Consider the following 23,475-nt stretch of genomic DNA (forward strand, 5'->3'; position numbering starts at 1 on the left):
CACTAATGCCTATTAATATGAAATACTATAATCCACAACCAAAAATAAGCATCACTTTCAACTGCATGAGAAATGTTTACCAAGATAAACAATATTTGAGGACATAAAAGAAATCTTAAATATTAAAAAAAAAGTCTTAAATATTAAGAAACTGGGGTGCCTCAGTGGCTTAGTCAGGTAAGCACCTGACTTCAGCTCTGGTCATGATCCCAGGGTCCTGGGACAGAGCCCCTTGGAAAGCTCCTCTCTTGGTGGTGAGTCTTCTTGTTCTTACCCTTCTGTCCCTCCCTTTACTCATGCTTGCTCAGTTTCAGTCTTTCTTTAAAATAAATAAAATCTTAAAAAATATCTTAAGAAAATAAATTCTGATGTGGTATCTTCCCTGACAACAATGGTGTTGTCAGACTATACAGAAAATATCTTTTATTCTCTGAATTCCAATGAATAGCATGGCTGTTTGCATAATGCTGACCATGTCTCCCAGTAACAAACTATATGTTGGACAAGAAACAAACAAAAAAATACCTCTAAATTTTTGGCCCAAGCTTGTATACCATTTTCTTTACCAACTATGTTAATACCATAAGCTTGCCTCAACAATACTAAATCAATGCCTATAACTGGAAGAATCTTGTTATATTCATAAAAAGTCAAAACTTTTACTTTTTAACAATGTATTAAAATGAAGAATATTTCCATTAGGATAGTTTTCTTTTTTCTGTTACATTAAAAGTATATATGATAGGGATGCCTGAATGGCACAGTCAGTTAAGTGCCCGACACTTGGTTTCAGTTCAGGTCATGATTTCAGGATTATGAGATCCAGCCACATGTCAGCCACTCAATGTGAAATCTGCCCGAGATTCTCTCTTTCTCCCTCTGCCCCTCTCCTACTCCCTCTGCCCCTCCCCTACACTTTAAAATAAATAAATATTTTAAAAATGAAAAATAAAAATTTTAAAGTATATATGATAAATGTTAGTTGCTCAACATGACTCTGTGCCTAGTATGATTTGTCCTAATTTGGAATATTTATTTATAAATTTTATTTATAATACTTTTTTTACTTTATTGACTATCAAGTTAAAAATCTTCCTGGAGGGTTGCTGAAGGGGAGGTGGGTGGGGGGATGGGGTAACTGGGGAATGGGCATTAAAGAGGGCTCATGATGTGATGAGCATTGGGTGTCATACTATATGTTGGCAAATTGAATTTAAATAAAATAATAAAAGAAAAAAGGCTGAAAAAAATTTTAAATCTCTGGACAGAATGATAAGGCAGAAAAACTCACCTTAAAAAAAAGAGAATAAGAGGGACACCTGGGTGGCTCAGTGGTTGAGCTTCTGCCTTTGGCTCAGGTCATGATCCTGGGGTCCTGAGATCAAGTCCCACATCAGGCTCCCCACAGGAAGTCTGCTTCTCCTTCTCCCTATGTCTCTGCATCTCTCTTTGTGTCTCTCCTAAATAAATAAGTAAAATCTTAAAAAGAGAGAGAGAACAAGAGGCAGTACTGGGGCAGCCCTGGTGGCTCAGTGGTTTAGTGCCACCTTCAGCGCAGGGCGTGATCCTGGAGACCCACGTCAGGCTCCCTGAATAGAGTCTACTTCTCCCTGTGCCTGAGTCTGCCTCTGTGTGTGTGTGTCTCTCATGAATAAATCAATTAAAAATCTTAAAAAAAAAAAAGAGGCAGTACTCACCATCAGGGACCTAACTAGTATGGTTATAAATAAGATGTTAGAACTAGAGTTCAGAATAATGATTTTAAAGATACTAGTGGGGCTTTTTAAAAAGCATGGAAGACACTAGAGAATCCCCTTCTGGAGAAATAAAAGAACTTAAATCTAATTAAGTCAAAATAAAAAAAGACTATTAATGAGATGCAATTAAAAATGGAGGCTCTAACTGCTAGGATAAATGAAGCAGAGGAGAGAATTAGTGATCTAGAAGACAAAATGATAAAAAATATCAAGTCCAGGAGGCACAAAGAGTCGTCCCCTCCCACAAATCAGTAAAAATAGGTCAACACCTTGACATATAAGAATGAAGCTTGCAAATATCAGAGACAAAGAAAATCCTGAAAGCATCTAGGGGACAAGACTTCTGTAGCCTACAAGGGTAATTAGACTGGCAGTGATCTATCCACAGAGACCTGGCAGGCCAAAAAGGACTGGCATGATATTTCGGGGTGCTAAATGAGAAAAATATGCAGCCAAGAATACTTTATCCAGCTAGGATCTCCTTCAAAATAGAAATAGAGATAAAAAGCTTCCAGGACTAACAGAAACTAAAAGAATTTGTGATCACTAAGCCAGCCCTGCAAGAAATATTAAAGGAGGTCCTTTAAGTGAATAGAGAGCCCAAAAGTAACATAGACTAGAAAGGAATAGAAACAATATACAGAAACAGGGACTTCATCAGTAATACAATGGCACTAAATTCATATCTTTCAATAGTTACTCTGAATGTGAATGTGTTAAATGCTCTAATCAAAAAGATGCAGGGTATCAGATTAGATAAAAAAGTAAGACCCATTGATATCATGTCTACAGGAGACTTATTTTAAACCCAAAGACACCTCCAGATTGAAAGTGAGGGGGTGGAAAAACATTTATCATGCTAATGGACATCAAAAGAAAGCAATCTTTATATCAGATGAATTAGATTTTAAACTAAAGACTGTAATAAAAGATGGGGAAGGACACTATATCATAATTAAAGGGTCTATTCAACAAGACGATCTAACAATTATAAATATTTATGCCCTTAACATAGGAGCAGTCAATAATTATATAAACCTATTAATAACCAAAATAAAGCAACACATCAATAACACACTAGCAGTAGGGGACTTTAACAGCCCACTCACAACAATGGACAGATCAGATCACCTAAACAGAATATCAACAAGGAAACGAGGGCTTTGAATGAGACACTGGACCAGATGGACTTCATAGATATCTTCAGAGCATTCCATCTTAAAACAACAGAATAAACATTGCTCTCGAGTATACATGGAACATTCTCCAGAAGAGATCACATACCAGGTGGGTCACAAATTAGGTCTCAACCAGTACCAAAAGACTGGGATCATTCCTTGCATTCATTCATACCACAGTACTTTGAGACTTGAACTCAATCACAAGAGGACATTTATTAAGAACCCAAATAGATGGAGGTTAAAGACCATCTTACTGAAGAATGAATGGATCAACCAGGAAATTAAAGAATTTTTAAAATTCATGGAAACAAATGAAAATGAAAGCACAACTGTTCAAAACCTTTGGGATGCAGCAAAGGCAGTATATGGCAATATAGCCTTTCTCAAGAAACAAGAAAGATCTCAAATACACAATACACAACCTAACTTTACACGTAAAGGAGACAGAGAAAGAACAGCAAAATAAAGCCTAAACCCAACAAGAGAATAAAATTAATAAATATTAGAGCATATACCAAACAGATACCAAAAGAATAGTAGAACAGATCAATGAAACCAGGAGCTGGTTCTTTAAAATAATTAATAAGATCTATATACCCCTGGTCAGACTTATCAAAAAGAAAAAATAAAGGACTGAAATTTTTTAAAAAATCATGAGTGAAAGAGAGATCACAACCAAAGAAATACAGAGAATTATAAGAATGTATTATGAGCAACTATATGCCAATAATTTAGGCAATCTGGAAGAAATGGATGCATTCCTAAAGATATATAAGCTACCAAAACTGAAACAGGAAGAAATAGAAAACCTGAACAGACCTATAACCAGCAAGGAAATTGAATCAGTAATTTAAAAACTCCCAAAAAACAAGAGTGCAGGGCCAGATGGCTTCCTAGGAGGGAATTTTATCAAACATTTAAAGAAGAGTTGATTCCTATTCTTCTGAAGCTGTCTCAAAATGTAGAAATGGAAGGAAGACTTTCAAACTTTGTCAGTGAGGCCAGCATTACCTTGATTCCAAAACCAGACAAAGACCCTACCAAAAAGGAGAATTACAGACAAATATCCCTGATGGACATGAATGCAAAAATCTTCACCAAAATACTAGCCAATAAGATCCAATGTCACATTAAAAGGATTATTCACCGCAACCAAGGAGGATTTATTCCTGGGTTGCAAGGGTGGTTCAACATCTATAAATCAATCATTAATAAAAGAAAGGACAAGAACCTTATGATCCTCTCAATAGATGCAGAAAAAGCTTTTGACAAAGTACAGCATCCTTTCTTGGTTAAAACTATTCACAGTGTAGGGATAGAGGGAATATATCTCAATATTATAAAAGTCATACACTCAAAGCCCTCAGCAGATATCATTTGCAATGGGTAAAAATTACATGGTTTTCCCCTAAGGTCAGGAACATGAGAGATGTCCACTATCACCACTGTTGTTCAACATCATACTAGAAGTTCTAGCCTCAACAATCAGAAAACAAAAAGAAATAAATGGCATCCAAATTGGCAAAGTCAAACTCTCAGTCTTCACTGATAACATGATACTCTATATGGAAAATGCAAAAGACTCCAACCCAAGATTGTTAGAACTCATACAGCAATTCAACAACGTGGCAAGATACAAAATCAATGCACAGAAATCAGTGGTATTTCTATACACTAACAACAAGACTGAAGAAAGAGAAATTAAGGAGTCAATTCCAAATACAATTGCATCCAAACCCATAAGATACCTAGCAATAAACCTAATCAAACAGGCAAAGGATCTGCACTCAGAAAACTATAGAACATTCATGAAAGAAATTGAGGAAGGCACAAAGAAATAGAAAAACGTTCCATGTTCATTGTTCCATATTGTTAAAATGTCTCTGCTACCTAGAGCAATCGATACATTCAATGCAATCCCTATCAAAATATTATCAACTTTGTTCACAGAGCTGGAACAAATAATCCTAAAATTTGTATGGAATCAGAAAAGATCCTGAATAACCAGAAGAATGTTGAAAAAGGACACCAAAGCTGGTGGTATCACAATTCCAGACTTCAAGTTCTATTTCAAAGCAGTAATCATCAAGACAGTATGGTACTGGCACAAAAAGAAACATATAGATCAATGGAACAGAATAGAAAACCAGAAATGGACCTTCAACTCTATAGTCAACTAATCTTCAACAAAGCAGGAAATAATATTCAACAGAAAAGAGTCAGTCTCTTCAACAAATAGTGGTGGGAAAATTGGACAGCCACATGCCACAGAATTAAACTGGACCATTTTCTTACACCATATACAAAAGTAGAGTCAAAATGAATGAAAGACCTAAATGTGAGACAGGAATCCATCAAACTCCAGGAGGACAACACAGGCAGCAACCTCTTCAACCTCAGCTGCAACTTCTTGCTAGATATGTTTCCAAAGGCAAAAACAAAGGCAAAAAAAACCCCAAAACAAAACAAACAAACAAACAAACAAACAACTATTGGAACTTAATCAAAATAAAAAGCTTTCACACAGCAAAGGAAACAGTCAACAAAACCAAAAGACAACTGACAGATGGGAGAAGATATTTGCAAATGTCTTATAAGATAAAGGGCTAGTATCCAAAATCTATAAAAAAAAAAAAAAAAAAACTTATCAGGGATGCCTGGGTGGCTCAGTGGTTGAGCATCTGCCTTTGGCTCAGGGAATGATCCCAGGGGTCTGGGATTGAGTCCCACCTCGGGCTCCTGTGAGGAGCCTGCTTCTCCCTCTACCTGTGCTTCTGACTCTTTCTGTGTGTCTCTCATGAATAAATAAATAAATAAAATCTTTAAAAAAAGAAAACTTATCAAGCTCAACACCCAAAGAACAATTAATCCAATCAAGAAATGGGCAGAGGACATGAGCGGACATTTCTCCAAAGAAAACATACAAATGGCAAGTAGACATATGAAAAAATGCTCCACATCACTTGGCATCAGGGAAATAGAAATCAAAACCACAAAGGGATACCACCTCGCACCAATCAGAATGGCTAAAATTAACAAATCAGGAAATGACAGATGTTGACGAGAATACAGAGAAAGGAGAACTCTCTTACACTGCTGGTGGGAATGTAAGCTGGTACAGCCACTCTGGAAAACAGTATGGAGGTTCCTCAAAAAGTTGAAAATAGAGCTACTGTACCACCCAGCAATTGCATTACTAGGTATTTACCCCAAAGACACAAAAGTAGTGATCCAAAGGAGCACCTGCACCCCAATATTTATAATAGCTATGTCCACAATAGCCAAACTATGGAAAGAGCCCAGATGTCCAACAACAAGAGATGAATGGATAAAAAAGATGTGGGATATATATATATAAAATGTATATTGGAATATTAGTCATCAAAAATAAATAAATCTTGCCATTTGCAATGACGTGGATGGAACTAGAGGATATTATGCTAAGCGAAATAAGTTACTCAGAAAAAGACAATTATCATATGATGTCACTCATATGTGGAATTTAAGAAACAAAATAGAGGGCAGCCTGGGTGGCTCAGCAGTTTAGTGCCACCTTCAGTCCAGGACATGATCCCGGAGTCCTGGGATCAAGTCCCACGTCAGGTTCACTGCATGGAGCCTGCTTCTCCCTCTGCCTGTGTCTCTGCCTCTCTCTCTCTCTCTCTCTCATGAATAAGTAAAATCTTAAAAAAAAAAAAAAGAAACAAAATAGAGGATCATAGGAAGGGAGGGAAAAATAAAACAAGATGAAATCAGAGAGGGAGACAAACCATAAGAGACTCTTAATCATAGGAAACAAACTGAGGGTTGCTGGAGGGAAGAGGGATGGGGGAACAGGGTGACTAGATGATGGATATTAAGGAGGGCACATGATATAATGAGCAGATGGTATTACATAAGACTGATGAATCACTGAGCTTTACCTCCGAAATATAATACACTATATTTTAATTAATTGAATTTAAAAATAAATAGATAAGAATTTTTAAAATAAAGGTTTAAAACCTCATTTTGAATTTTCCATCATAGTGAACCATTTGTTTTTAAATTTTCTATTAAAGATTCTTATTATTTATTTATTTATTTATTTATTTATTTATTTTCATTATTATTTGATAGAGAGAACATGAGAGAGAGAGAGGGCATGAGCAGGGGGAAGAGCAGAGGCAGAGGGAGAAGCAGACTCCCCACTGAGCAGGAAGTCTGATGAGGGGCTCGATCCCAGGACCCTGGGACCATGACCCAAGCCGAAAGTAGACACAACTGACTGAGCCACCCAGGCACCACCCATGTTTTTAATTTTTTATTAACTAAATTCTATAATTGTCTTAGGTATTTGGTCATTTTATTTTATTTTATTTTTTTATTTATTTATTTTTTTAAGATTTTATTTATTTATTCATGATAGTCACAGAGAGAGAGAGAGGCAGAGACACAGGCAGAGGGAGAAGCGGGCTCCATGCACCGGGAGCCCGACATGGGATTCGATCCCGGGTCTCCAAGATCGCGCCCTGGGCCAAAGGCAGGCGCCAAACCGCTGCGCCACCCAGGGATCCCATTTGGTCATTTTAGAATCAAGTTTATGATTAGCTTTAGTTAGCTCAGATATAATCTATAAATGTTATAAAATTTCTACAGAAATTCTATAATTCTTTTCTACAAATGTGTATTTTTAGTGCCAGGAGCAACATTATCACTAGTCCTGAAAAATAAACAAAATATCGTTTTATGAACATCATGCCAATTTCTATATTCGAATTACCTTTTTTTTTAAAGATTTTATTTATTTATTTATTTGAGCGGGGAGGAGGAGCAGGAGTAGGAGGAGGGGCAGAGGGAGAAGCAGACTCCTCTACTGAGCAGAGAACCCAACACGGAGCTCAATCCCAAGACTGTGGGATCATGACCTGAGCCAAAGGCAGACACTTTGACTGAGCCACCCAGGTGACCAGGAATTACCTTGGTTTTAATTATCTGTCGTTTGCTGCTTATTCAGTGTTTCTTACTCTTCATTTATAGTAATTGTGTGTGTGTATGTGTGTGAATTTGGCTACCTTTTTGTTCCTCAATAATTTTTTAAACATACGTTCAAAACATATTAATAAATATATGAACATATTTCATGTTTCCAATGTATTATGTTAAAAAATATAAATGGATGACATCTTAAATGGCTTCCTTTAATTTTAAATGGAAATTTAAAAATTTAAGTTATAAAATAATTTAAATTATAAATTTATAATTACATTTTCCTAACTTCTACTTTTGCACTTAACCATTTGTTTTATTTTCTGGCCTTAATGGTTTCTGTTGCTGACATTTCTCATGTCTAGAGCAGTATCTGTCTCTATGGCCATGGAATAACTCACAAAACTAAGGACACCTTTCAAATGCAGATACATTTAATTTTGAGAGTCTAGTATTAGAGACAGAGAGACGTGGTTTCCTCATGCCTGAACTGTGCAGCTAGGAACAGATACCTAGGGCTGTAGTTTATTGTAAGTACTAATTGTCATATTCCAAGTGACATGGACACTCCGATGAACCTTAAAATAGTGGTTGTTCATGTGGGTATGTGTATTTGTGTATAAAATAAGGGGGCCATTTGAAAATTAGTACTATGGGAGGGACACTTATTCCTTAGGACTAAATGTGATATTGGGTTTTGCACAGAAATCTCTGGTGATAATCTGTATTTTGTCCTCTTTAAAATATTTTTGGACTCCTATTTACAATAAAGAGACTGTTAAATATCTGAGTTGAAAATTTCTGTATTTATAAAACAATTATCATAATTAGCAGATACAATAGTTTTAAATCTAATTGATATCCTTTTCACAAAGATGTTGGGTCTTCCAAGATACTTTTGGTATATCCTTAGAGCAAATGAATTGATCCTATATATTACAAAGGCCCAGTGTTTTTACAAGAAGTGAGCATGATTATTGGAAGGGTCCCTGAGGTCAAACAAATGTAGCAATTACAGATTTATCTCCATCTTAATAACCCCACAATCTATTATAGATTTGGACTGTTAAACTGAGAAAGAAAACCCAGCCTTTTTTGAGGTTAAAAATAGCAAAAATTAATTTCATCATTATTATATATTATGCCATTTCATATTCTTTCAAACTGCATGATGAAAGTAAAAATATGCAGCAATGCAACTATGACAATATGATTGAGAGAAGTGTAGAAAGGGAGCAATACTCTGCATAAGGCAATCCTTTTTCTTACTGGCATGGTCACAATTCATAATTTTTAAAAATTACTCAAGAGTGATTCTGTGTATATATATATATATAAGCAGTTCATCCTGAATCATTTAGATTCCAGGAACAGGAAAACAGATTTGACATTTTTAAATAATATATCGTAGCAGAGATGAAGGGGCTTTCAAACATGCCCCACTGTATGCCAGAGCTTCCTGCTAGAGGATCAGTCCAAAGAAGCCTCACAAGTGAATCAATGTGAGTTCTCTGTGTTCCGGTTAGAAATGTCATTCAAAATTGATGACAAGATTTCTGACCAAGATCTATTTTGGGCTAGCTTTTTTCATAACACCCTCTGACCTCACACGTAATGGCTCCTTGACCTATGTTACAGACATCTGAAATTAGAGATGAAATGTTAATGAGTGTGCTACACACAGAGGCTATTTCTTCATTCAGTGGCAGTGAACCTAGAGCTAACTCCAGGAGAAATATAGATTTGAAAAACAACCCTGAAAATATAACCTCAATGGGCATAATCCATTATTAAACTAAGACTTATTTTGTCTAATCCTCTGCTTCCTACATTTCTAATGATAATCAGAATGAGACTAATTATAGTCAAAGAACACTGATGATTGAAAAACAACCCTGAAAATATAACCTCAATGGGCATAATCCATTATTAAACTAAGACTTATTTTGTCTAATCCTCTGCTTCCTACATTTCTAATGATAATCAGAATGAGACTAATTATAGTCAAAGAACACTGATGATTGAGATCAGCTCATCATGTTTGGAAAAATGGAAACCTGGCCTTAATATTTTTTTTTTCTCCAACTTGCTACTCATAAATGAAAGTAAAAATCAAGCTCACGATCTTGTTTTAATTGGATGAAGTCTTTTAGAAAATGCTCCAGCCTTTAATTATTTTGGTAAGGATAAATATAGGTTTTTTTTTTTTAAGGTCTAGAAAAGGTATTATTATTCTTGCATTGCATTCAGTTTGGTGCACAAATACTCACATGCAATCAAAGACCATCCTCAAATATATATGCTCTCATGGAAGGCAGACAAACATTACTAAATGGCTTACTTATACCCAAACACTTTATGTTTTAGATGGATTCAGGCAAGCAAATGCACCCAAATAAGTCAATCAATAAAAGTTCATTCAGTCTTATTTTCTTTAAGCACTTCTGTATTAATCTCTTCATGTAAGATAGGGATCTTAACAGGTCTACTCTAACCAAATGATGTCCTGATTTAGACTTTAGCTCAGTTTCTTTCAAGATCAGTGTCCTGACATTTGAATGTTACCTAGAGCTTTATTCTCTTTCTCTTTTTCTGCTCCTATATTCATCACTATTTATGCTACCTGGCCAATTTCATTCCTTGCATTGTTTAACTCCCTTTGTATTTTTGAGATCCAAATCCATAACTGCAATGTCCTATGAGGCTTTACAGAATCATGTTTGTCTAATGCTCTGTCTTGTTAGATAATATGTACAATTTCTGAGTCCATAAACATGTACTTCTTTGTTATTTCCTTTCATAGAATTTCTACATTTAGGGCAGCCTGGGTGGCTCAGCAGTTTAGCATCACCTTCAACCCAGGGCATGATCCTGGAGACCTGGGATCTACTTCCACATCAGGCTCCCTGCATGGAGCCTGCTTCTCCCTCTGCCTGTGTCTCTGCCTCTCTCTCTCTGTTTCTCATGAATAAATAAATAAAATCTTAAAAGATGTTCTACATCTAGTAAATAGACATTTACAAAAAAACATTTACTTAATATTATTTTTAACATTATAATTGCAGATTTATTTTCTAATATCAGAATAATCAGAATGCCAATTCATAAGGAAATGCTAAAATCTACTTCACTGTAGCTATTTAAAAATGATGCTTAAGACTAATCCATTATTTTGTTATAGGAAAGACAACAAATATATATGAAAATACAGTAATTTGTAACATAAGGATTGAATTAAATTTAAGAAATCATTTGCAAGTAGCAATAGAAAGGGATCTTCTCTAAATGACCTTTTCATCATACCTGTAAACTCCACTTATGGGAATTCTTTGTTGTCAAAGAGCACTGGGCTCAGTTATTTCACTTGCATGGTGACTCTGTAGCTTATATGTCTACTGATAGGACATTGGTTTCAAACACATGAAGCAGTTTAGAAATAATTATGTCTAAGTGGTAAAGAATATTCCTTGTTTACTCCTTTTGCTCTAAGGCTGCTCTCTGGGGCCACTGATATAACTTCTAGCTCTGCCTCCATCCCATTTCCACTGTGGATATATTCAGATACATTCTCTCATAAAACACAAAAGCCCTCTGCAATAGAAAAGAGTTTGCTTACTCCTGTCTTCCATTGCAAGCTGCACGTTTCCTTAACTGGCTTAGTGAGAATCCTCCTTATGACTGTTTAATAGTAAGTAAGTTACTATACCATAAGAACAGTTATGAAGGATTTTCAAAAATTAGAAAGATAGCCACTGACCATATGTTCACAATTGCCCGGTTGTTACCTTCTACTTCATCTTGACAAAACTTAGTCAGATTTTTCTGCTTACTACAGTTCCCAGAATTCTTCCTACCCCCAAGCTCTGAGCAAGAGCTAAAAAGCAGAACGTGCTCCCTTTATTTACTTATTTTGAAACCCACAGCAAAGCACTTTTTTTCTTTGTCCCTGCTGGCCATTATCCCTGTCTGTCCAACTTCTCTTTAAAAGTTTCTTCTAAAGCATTGTCTACCTCTCCCCACTTATAAAAGAAAAGCCTTTCCTGTTTGTTTTTGAGACATTTGCATATTTTTTAAAGATTTAATTTATTTATTTGAGAGAGAGCACAAGCAGGGGGAGCAGCAGGCAGAGGGAGAGGGAGAAGCAGAGTCTTTGCTCAATCCTAGAACCTTGGGATCATCACCCGAGCCAAAGACAGATACCTAACTGACTGAGCCACCCAGGCACCCCAACACTTGCATAGTTTTATAGAACATTCTCCTTATTTCAGTAGTCTTACTTTTAAATAAAGTCTCTCCTTATCTAGGTCCAGATTTGTTTTTATTTAACAGCATGAAATTCTTTTAAAAAGGAGAAAAAATATCAACTATATTTAAAATCTGTTTTAAACAATTTTATAAAACCAGATTTATGACTTTTGCGACAAGAAATGGGAGCTTAGATAATTTAGACCTATTCTGCTGAAAACATTTACAAAAGCCTGAAAAATAACTTTAAATCTCCTAAGCACCTCAAATCTCCAATAGGATAGTGAGGATCATTTCAAGTTAAGAACAGAAAGAGATCTCATTTTCATATTCAGGAAGACTTAATGATGTCAAATACATGATTCGTTATTCTGTCCAGCATTATTCATTCACTCGCCATTTTCCCCCAAATTCCAAAGGATCTAAAATGGTGTGTTTGTGCATGTGATAGAGAGAGACAGACAGACAGAATCTTGATATGCTGAATCTGAAATTTATTTTAAAATATAAGAGGTCAAGAATGTTCAAGACAATCTTCAAAATCAGAAAGTAGGATCATTTCCTCTACTATCAATGCTTAGTATAAAGTTACGGTAATTAAGACATTGTGTGTTGGCCCAAGTGTTGATAAAATGATCAATGGAATAGAAAATAGTGCCCTGAATTAAACCCACACATATACGACACTTGATCTATGACCAAAGTTAGTGCTGGACGAATGTGAGAAATCAAGGTCTTTTCAATGAATGAGTGAATTGGTAATTTGTTTTGTCCATATTAAAAATATCATGACCATATACCATTATTTCCACATGAATTACTGTCCTAATATAAAAGGTAAAACAAAAAAATTCCAGAAAAAAAATATAGGAAAATAATTTTTAAAAGAAAGAAAAATGTAAGGGAATATCCTAATGAGTGAAGGGTAGGAACATATACCTTTAAACAGATTACAAAATACACAAAAAGTAAAAGTTAATAAGTTTGACTATACTGAAAGTGGAACTTATGTTCAACCAAAAACAGTGATAAATTCAACCTTCAGAATCAGTAAAAATATTTGAGCACATAAAAACTACACATAGTTTACCTCCAGAATATATAAATCATATGATATATGCAAATATATAAGGCCTACAAATCAATTAAAAATATAGAAATCCTACAAAAAATATGGGCAATAGACTTGAGCTGTGTTTTCACAAAAGATGAAAGAGGATATCTACAAAGTCATTAAATACGTAGAAAGGTGTACAACTTCCTTAGTAAATAGAAAAATATCAATTCACACCACAATTGATACCTCTATGAATGAACTAGAGTGGAAATTTTAAATAGATAAAAGAATAAAACAATGGTATATGAGGGGATAGAGAATAGAAAAGAATAAAACAATGGTATTTGAGGGGATAGAGACCCATAAAAACTTCTGGGAGGGCTATCTGGTTAACCACTTTCAATGAGTTTGATATTATTTACAGAAGTTGAAAGTAAATGTTGGGTAATGATTTGGGGAAGGGGGTAGGGGGGAGGGTTCCAAATTCCTGGAACAGACTTTCTAAAATCCTGAGAATTTCCTGAGGGATAGGAGTATTTTTATTATTCATGGACCTCTGGATCATACCTGAGTTTATGCTAACCAGGTAATTTAGGATGAGGGTGGTCACTGGACAGACCAGCAATATGATCCGAGGGCTGGGGCTTTGACCCAGCCCACCCTCCAGAAAGAGGAAGAGGGCTGAAGATTGAGTTCAATCACATGGCCAAAGATGCAATCAATCATGCCTATGAAATAAAATACCAAATAAGAATTATAAATGTTAAAAAAAAGAATCATAAATGTTGAGGTTCAATGGAACTTCCTAATTAGTGACACATATGTGTGTTGACAGAGTGATGCATTCTAATCCATGGGGAAAGGACATAAAAGCTCTATATTTGCAAATCTCCCATATCTTGTCCTAAATTTCTCTTTATTTGCCTGATCCTGATTTGTATCTGTTACTATAAAACTGTATTCTTTTTTTTTTTTTTTAGAGATTTTATCTGTTGACTTGAGAGAGAAAATGAGCGGTGGGGAAGGGCAGAGGGAGAGAAAGAGAGAGAGGAGCAGACTCCCCACTGAGCAGAAAGCCCTATACATGAGGCTTGACCCCAGGACCTGGAGATGACAACCCGAGCTGAAGGCAGACACTTAACCAATTAAGCCACCCAGGTGCCCCTAAAATTGTATTTGTAAGTACAGATATTTTCTGAGTTTTGTGAGTTGTTTTAGTGAATTTCATACCTAAGTGGGATTGTAGAAACCCTCTGGACTTGTAGGCAGTTGGTCAGAAAAGTGAGAAGGCTTGGGGACTTCAAACTTGTGGCTGGCATCTGAAATGGTGGCCTTTTATTGGGAAAATTAACATAAAGGGTTCACACTAACTTCAGGCAGTTAGAATCAAAATTGTATTGCAATACAGTAGTCATACACCATGATCCTGCAATTATGTCCCTAAGTGTATTCCCTAGAGAAATGTGTGCATATGTACACCAGAAGACATGCACAAATGTGTTAACAGCATTATTCATAAAGTCATAATCTGCATAAGACATAAACTCAACCCCCTATCAGCAATATAAGAAAAATGCTCTATATTCATAAAAGGAATATCAAGCAATGAAAAATAAAGAATTACAACGATATGCAAAAACATGACTGAGTCTTTTTTTTTAAGATTTTATTTATTTATTCATGAGAGATACACAGAGAGAGGCAGAGACATAGACAGACGGAGAAGCAGGCTCCTCGAAGGGAGCCCTATGCAGGAGTAGATCCCCAGATCCGGGATCATGCCCTGAGTCAAAGGCAAGCGCTCAACCCCTGAGCTACCCAGGCGTCCCAATGGCTGATTCTTAAAAATATAACTTCAAATGAGAGAAGCTTATCACACATGTATTACAATACAGATAGTATTGTAAGTCTCCTTTTGTACAATACAAATAAGGCAAATCTAAACCATGTTATTTATGCAAACGTGTATAGGTATAAGAAGTGGTTACTATACATTTTAGAATAATGGTTATCTTTAAAGAGGAGAATGTTATTACTGGGATGGAGCAACTGGAAGACTTAAGATGCTGACAAAGATTCCATTTATTGCCTGCATGATGGTTACATGAGTGTTGGTCTTGTGAAATAATTTTGCTCAATAGTTGTTTCATGCACATTTCTATAGATTACATTTAACTATACAAAAAAAAATTCAGACTCCATAGCAATGAAAACTTGTGATAGAATTTTACTGACTTTCTTTGGCTTGCTCTGGTCAATATTGATAATAAATGCATCATGTTTATCACATAAATGCTTGCTTCTAAAATGGTTAAAGCTAGTTATTATTTAAGGCAGATGTTGCTTCATGATATTCTTTTCTTTTCTTTTTTCTTTTTTTTTGATGATATTATTTTCATGACTTATTTGATAAGAGCATTAGTAATTCATTAGCAAAGTTGAAAGATGCTTCAGCTCAGCTCCTTACAAAATGTAAATAAAACTTTAGAGTCCAAATAGAGATTTTTAGAAATGTCAATTTCTCTGTTGTCATAAGACTGGATGGTATTGTCACTTAAGCCAGGGTCTGGAAAATTAACTAACATTAAAGAAATCAAACTGCAACTGTCAAATGCATAATGAAAGAATCTACAGTGGAAATCAATGTTTTCCCAAATGAAATGATTTTTTAAATAATTCAAATATTATTTTTAACTCAGATATATATTACTCATTCTGAAATATTTATTAACATTTTTAAATGAAACTCCTAAAACATTCTAGTCAATGATAAATTTGAGCTTTATTTGATTTCATCCCTTCCAATCTCCCCATTTATTTTTTAAAAAACACTTTTTTCATAACATGACAATATATGAATATCATGACAACATTTCTTATTGTTCTCATTTATTTTATAATCCTATTCTTAACTTATTGTAAAATGAGGCATTAAAATGGCTTTTATGTGTTTCTAAAAAGAGCAGCAATTCATAGCCTAAACCAGTATATCAAAAGCTTGGCTGTACACAATAATTATTAGTTGAGAATTCTGATTCAGTAGATTTGGGGTTTGGCCAATATATCTGTTTTTTTTTAACTCTATAAAAAATTTCAGTATGGTTTGAGAATAAGTAGTTTCTACAGAAATTCTTATTTATCAGCATCATTCTCTTCTTTCAGAAGTGTTTGTACAATTATTCCCAGCATGAAATTGTTCAATTCTTATGATATATAATTACCCCCTCCCCATTCTTGCTTAATGTTTAAGATTTTTGCAACTTCTTGTAGAATACAGAAACTGGGATATCATAGTTTTTCTTTTTGATGGAAGGATAATGATTAATATAAAGGCTTTTCTCTCCTTTTCCATACTCTTTACTTGTCATGGACCAATTGAAAATTATGGCTGGCCTGTCTAAACTAGATCTGCCTTTTTATTAAGACATGATCTTCTATTTGAACATATGCATCCCTGCAATCAGAGATTTTCAAGTCATGATTCTCTGAACAATTTCAATCAACTACTTCTCCCATTATATACAAGTAAAGAAGGTAGAATGTTATATTTACTAACTTTGGTGTTGCTACCATTGCCTAAAAAAGGGTAGCGAGAAAAGACTTTAAGGAAGGAGGTATTGGGGATCTGCCAGGTCTTTCCCAGTATATTGAGGTACCTGACAATAGAGCTAACCCATAACCCATAAGATCTCTCCATCTTTCTGTTTTGTATGGTGTTGAAATAATAGAGCTTTTGTAACCATGTATTGACACCATAGCAGTAATGAAAAACACACATTTTCAGTCAGATAGGCCCACATTCAAATTAATAAGTAATTTGACCTATTTGCATCTCTTTTTTCTCATCCTTAAATAGAAATCATTGTGTCTTTCATGTTAGAAGTATTGACCTCAAGAGAAACCTGATGTATAACAGGAAGGGAAAGGTATCAAGAGCAACTAGCAAAAATAGATTATGGTAACTTAATACATTCAGGAAAGATTGGAAGGATATCAAGGTTTGGGGAAAGAAAGACTGATTTTGAGGAGAAAGTAGATTTTTAAAGACCTAAACCCCCAGTAATTACCATGGAATGGTTTTCATTCCATTAACCAAAATAATTAGAGAAGCTGAGATCATTGTGGGCACCTAACAAGGTAGGTTCTACAATTACTATCATAACCGCAAACTCTTAACTTGAGGGCCCATAGTACACTTGTCATATAGTAAGAACATAATATTTAGAGAAAAGTGTTTAAGAGGAGTAAACAATTTTTAGAGGTGAGGATAACAAATGTCCGCCTAGCTCCATTCTGGGGAACTAAACAGGGCACAGTTTGGTGTCTGGGCCTCAAAGAGTACTCTCTATGTTGTATATCTGATATTATCTGAACATCTATTCCAAAAGTCTTTTTTTTGTTGTTGTTTTTAATTTTTTAAATTTATTTATGATAGTCACAGAGAGAGAGAGAGAGAGGCAGAGACACAGGCAGAGGGAGAAGCAGGCTCCATGCGCCGGGAGCCTGACGTGGGATTCCATCCTGGATCTCCAGGATCGTGCCCTGAGCCAAAGGCAGGTGCCAACCCGCTGCGCCACCCAGGGATCCCTGAACATCTATTCTATATTAGGAACCATTGTAAGTTATTTACATGTGTGTACTGATTTAATTCCCATAATAACCCTATGAAATAAGTATACTTATAAGACTTCATTTTGCAGATAGGGAATCTGAAACAAAGACAGCTTAAGTAAATGATTTAAAGTCATACAACCTTGTGCAGATACACAAAAGTTATATTGATGATTACAGAATATAAAGAAACAATTTTTTGCATTGTAAGCTTTTTTTAATGTCTTAAGTCATTTTTTTGGCTTCCCATAGAAAAAATAAAATCACTACTGATTATCTCTGTGTGAAATTAGAGCTATCTCTTACAGAAAATTTATCTTTGATTATTGAATTGTGTGATACTTGTATTGTGAAGATGAATTCTTCACATACTGGCAGAAAATAGGTTTTCTGGTCCCCTTAATAAAAATTGGTAGAAAAAGTTATTTTTAAAACCAAGAGTCAGGGCGCCTGAGTGGTTCAGTCAGTTAGACATCTGTTTTCGTCTCAAGCATGATCCTGGGGTCCTGGGATAGAGCCCCACATCGGGCTCCTTGCTCAGCAGGGAGCCTGCTTTTCCCTCTGCCTCCACCCCCCACCCAGCTTGTGCTCTCTCACATGTGCTCTTTTTCTCTCTCAAATAAATAAAATATTAAAAATAAAACCTGATACTCAACATTATTTTACCATCTAAATAAAATCAACGTTTGCAGTTGATTTTTCCCCACATAGAAAACACTTTGAATTTTTTGACTATAATTACTTTGAAGTATCTGACATTTCTTTCTCCCTTCCCTCTTCTTTTTGTAAATCTTAACTTCACGGACTAGCCTATGCTCTGAATCGTGTAAACATGTAGATATGGATATCAGAAATAACCATAGGCCATAAGACGAACTGACACTCTTTTTCCTTTCCCAATTAGCTGAGATTTCTAAGATTTTCAACTAGTTCAAATGCGTAAAAGGAGAACTAATTTAACAGAGCTTTCTATTTATAGTTTTTATATATCAGCACATTATAGAACATCACTACACAGATATAGACACCCTGCAGATGGGGTTCCATCTGCTCAGCCTGATTCTGCTACATACTTATGAACAAAGCCCAGGCATCGACCTTTGGAACTGCTGCTTCCTTAAACACTCACTGCATTTCTATAGCATAGACACTGAATGTTTTCCTGCTCTGTATGGTTTTCTTTACCCAGCAAAAGAGTTGTTTTGCTGGAAGATTTGCCTCCACATACAATGTATTTCTGTGGGCAGGTATTGCCAGTTACATCTTTTATATGAATTCTAAATGTAAATTTATTCATTAAAGTGCCTCTTGTTTACATTAAAATTTTTAAAAATAGTATGTTTTAAATCAATACAAGGCATTAATAAATGCGGCCTTAATAATTCTTTTGTAACTTCAATTAAAACTATCTTTTCTATGGCAGCCTTTTTGTACTTAAATTGACAAGGCCTTGCATTAAAAATACAATGGCAGAAGAATAGCTTAGATCTCTAGGATGGATCAGCACAAACATATATAAGGTATGCTGTGTCACATTCTATTATCCTGAGAAGCAAAATCTAAAGTCAAGATGGATGACTTCCAGGCCCCCTCTGCAATTCTCTTCCATCTTCTTTTCCAAGTGGGTTAGAACAACAAACATAAAATAAAACAAAAAAGACAGAGAAAATTAAGAAATCCCTGCTATCTTTACCTCTACCAGAAGACCTGCAGGTTTTCTGGGGGAACTCATGACTTCAGAAATGAAAGCTTCCAATTGCCAGTGTCTCTTATCAGTAGTAAAACTACAATGGCACAGCTTGTGGTGCAATAAAATACACTATCTTGGAAATAAGAGATTATAAAGCATACCTTATATAGGTAGGCAGCTCCTTTACATAGAATAAGCAGTATTTAACTTTTCCAGATCAGAGCTTTCCTGCTTCGTGATTAATATATACTATAGACACACTTCCTCACCATTTGAGGAGTCTGTTCAAAGTACTCTTTACCTGAATGGATGACAATTTGTAATATCTTTCAAAGTTTCCCTTCCTCTTTTTGTCTCAATCTCTCTTTTAGCCCAGACAGTTGCTCTTGGAGTTCATCTACAGTTTCTTTTGAGATCCTTTGTTCTGTTAATAAAGAAATAGCTTTTTTGGGTCTTTTAAAAAATGTTTTATTCTTGACTCTGCAAAGAATATCACCTCCCATCTCTCTCTCTCTCTCTCTCACATACACACACACACACAGACACACACACACACACACACACACACACACACACACACACTATTCTTTCTGAGCTTTTTGAGCTGCCACCTAGCAGGAATTTCAATTTGATTGAATTCCCTTCCTTTTTCCTCTGCCTGGTATACTTAGAGGTGAGAGCTTAAGGGCCCCAGTCAGGGGAGATTTGATTTTGAGCCAGATAGTTGAATCTCTGGGGAGAGAGGAACCACCTGCCAAGATGCTATAAAGAACCAACATTACAAGTGGCGACCCTCAGATCACCTCAGAACTTGCAAGTAGCCTTGGTCACCGTCCTAGACAAGTATAGACCTCTCTAAGAACATGCTACTCCACAATTTCTGTCAAACAGTACAGACAATGGAAACCAAATGAAGTTTAAAATCACAGAATCCTGTTTTAAATCTTGGGTTTGCTAAGTATTTGCTCTCTTTTCTTAGCTTTCTTACTATACATGGAAACCCTCATTTTGCTCTTGTAAAACTAGATTTCCCAAACTTCTACAACATGCTTCCTATTGTCCTTAACCTTAGTTCTAGCCTCATAACTCTCATTCTTAATGTATTTAGTATAATTTTAGTACCTGTACAACCACATGAGATTTTTAACAAATATGAAATTATAATCTTGTCACAGTAGATTTTCCAGTGTTTTTTTTTTTTCCTTCTATGCTTGGCTCACACATTCTTGGTTTCAATTTTTTGTTGTTCTCTTCTACAGCCAGTATATTTATTAAATTTCACATTTTCTTAAAGAATTAAATCGACAAGTTTGTGATACACTAATTTCAAATATATAGTGGTACTACTTCCATGTTCTTGTGATGAATGCTATTCTATTATCAATAATAATGAGATATATTTTGTAGCACCCCACAATTAAATGAATAACAAATACACTATGATATCAAACATTTCATCTAATTTCTCACTGAAATATTTATAAGAGTATAAATATATTTTTATTATATAATTGCACCAAGTATATGAAGAAAATCACTGGTAGAAATTGAGGACAATGAAAGAAATGATTGTGCAAAGCTAACATGCCTAGAAAAACAAAATGGATACATACTAATAAGGATGATTCTGCTTCTGCTTTGAATGTGGTAAGTTGCAAAAGAATGTTTCTTCCACCCTACCAAGAACAGGGCAGATAACCCACAACATCGTAGTTTTATTTAAATCTATGAAAGCTCTAATAATCTAAGCAATCTGAAATAAATTAAAATCCAGAAAATGATCCCCTTCTGGTGGAGAAGAGACCCACTATTGCTTTTTTCCTTGGGAGAGCAGTGTGAAAAGGAGAAGCTGCCAAAATTAAGAATCAAGAGAAAACAGCTGAGTATTTTCTAAAAAATAAAAATAAAAATAAAAATAAAAAAAATTATAGTTGAGAATAGACTAGCATGAATGTTTGATTGTTCAGGAGTCTGAGGCCCAAAAGGAATATGTACCCACTGACCACCAAGAGTTTCCTGCAGGCCTTCATTAAGCACTCACTTAGAAAACTGAGGGGAGCACTTGACGGGATGAACACTGGGTCTTATACTATATGTTGGCTGGTTGAATTCCAATTTAACAACTATACAAGAAATAAAAAATAAAAGAAAATAAAGGTTCAGCAGGATAAGCCAGAAAGATCATCTGATCCATGTCCTTCAATCATAGGAAAAGTCCACCTATGCCCAGGAGAGAAATCCATCATTTATACAATTTATATAAACTGACATAGGCATACCTCCGTGTGTGTACAGGTAGCAAATTGTAAAGTAAAATTGTTTCTAATCACAGACAACCCAATTGTCTACTGTGAAGTCCCAAGGAATCTACAAAAAGTATTTTAATTTTAATAATACTAATGAGCAGTAGTAGTTCCTACTAGTAGAATTAATAAGGAGTCATGTGAAGTAGCAATATACAAAGTCAATACTTAAGGCCAAGTGAATTTCTGTATACTGGTAACAGACAAATGAAGAATGAAAATTTTTAAAATATCAGCTACAGGCAGCAAAATAAATCTTATATAAATAAATAAATTTAACAGATAAAATGTGCAAATTCTGTCTGTTGAAGATTACTACACATGGCTGAATTTTTAAAAATACTTAAATACCTAGAAAAATGTACCCATGAAACAAAAACCTCAATATTGTTAAGTTGCCAATTTCCCCAAATTTATAAATTAATTGCATGCAATCTCAATCAATACTGAAGCAGACTTTCCTGAAGAAAAAAAAATGACCCTAAAATGTATTTGCATATGCAGATGCCTGAAAATACACAAAGCAGATTTGAAAAAGAAAATACATCATAAAGCAGGAAGAATTTTTCAAAATAGATTCTTGCTATACTGATTCACCAAAATATTTTAAGACGAAGTAGTGTTTAGTAGTTAAATCAGTGTGGGATACCATAGTCTCTTTTTATTAAAAAAAAAAAAAAAACCCAATGCCCATTAAAACTTGTCTAGAGCAGTGAAGCAGTAAAAGAGGCTTAAGCAGTAAAAGTGTTTAATCAATGTTTCCCAAACCTATTTGACTATAGGACCTGTTCTCTTAACTCCTGTTAACACCTTTCCGAAGTAGAGTTAATGGAGTATTCTGTGAGAAATTCTGCTGTCAATCTCTGTCACAGGGAAATAACATAATCACTAGGAAAATGTGCATGTTAAACTATTTTAAAAAACTGAAATAAATTACCAAAGTCTAAAATGCATATACAATGCCTCTTCAATGGTATAATTCTAATATTTTGACCTTTTTCTGTAAGCTACATTTTATGAAATATGATGAAACCACGATTGGCTAAATATTCACTTTTAATGTACTGGCGACAAAGACTAAAAATGTGATGTCATAATTCTTTTTTTTTTTTGTAAGGAATCATGATTCTTGACTTGAAAGAATTATCTTCATAAAAGGAATAGTTTTAAATTTTCTGGAAGGAAATTTACTTATTTATTTATTTATTTGTTTATTTATTTATTTATTTATTTATTTTTACGATTTTATGTATTTGACAGAAAGAGAGAGCCAGAGAGCACAAGGGCAGAGGGAGAGAGAGAAGCAGGTTCCCTGCTCAGCAGGGAGCTCATTGCAGGGCCCAATGCAGGGCCCAACCCCCAGACACTGGGATCAAGACCTAAGCCAAAGGCAGAGGCCTAACTGACTGAGCCACCCAGGCACCCAAGAAAAGCCTTTAAAAAATTGTCAGTGTGCTTCTTGCTGTCTGATGGGTGATCATAATTAAGAGAGTAGAAGCCTTTATGTTACATGTAAAGGCCATCAAAGTGCTTAATTTTATGTGTGAACTTGGCTATGCCACAGTACTCAGATATTCAAGCATGTCTGGATATTGCTGTGAAGGTGTTTTTTTTAGATGAGATTGACATTTAAATCAGTACACTTTAAGTAAAGCAGCTCATC

Source organism: Canis lupus, chromosome 11 (genome assembly GCF_003254725.2).
Source record: "Canis lupus dingo isolate Sandy chromosome 11, ASM325472v2, whole genome shotgun sequence".
Lineage (NCBI taxonomy): Eukaryota > Metazoa > Chordata > Mammalia > Carnivora > Canidae > Canis > Canis lupus.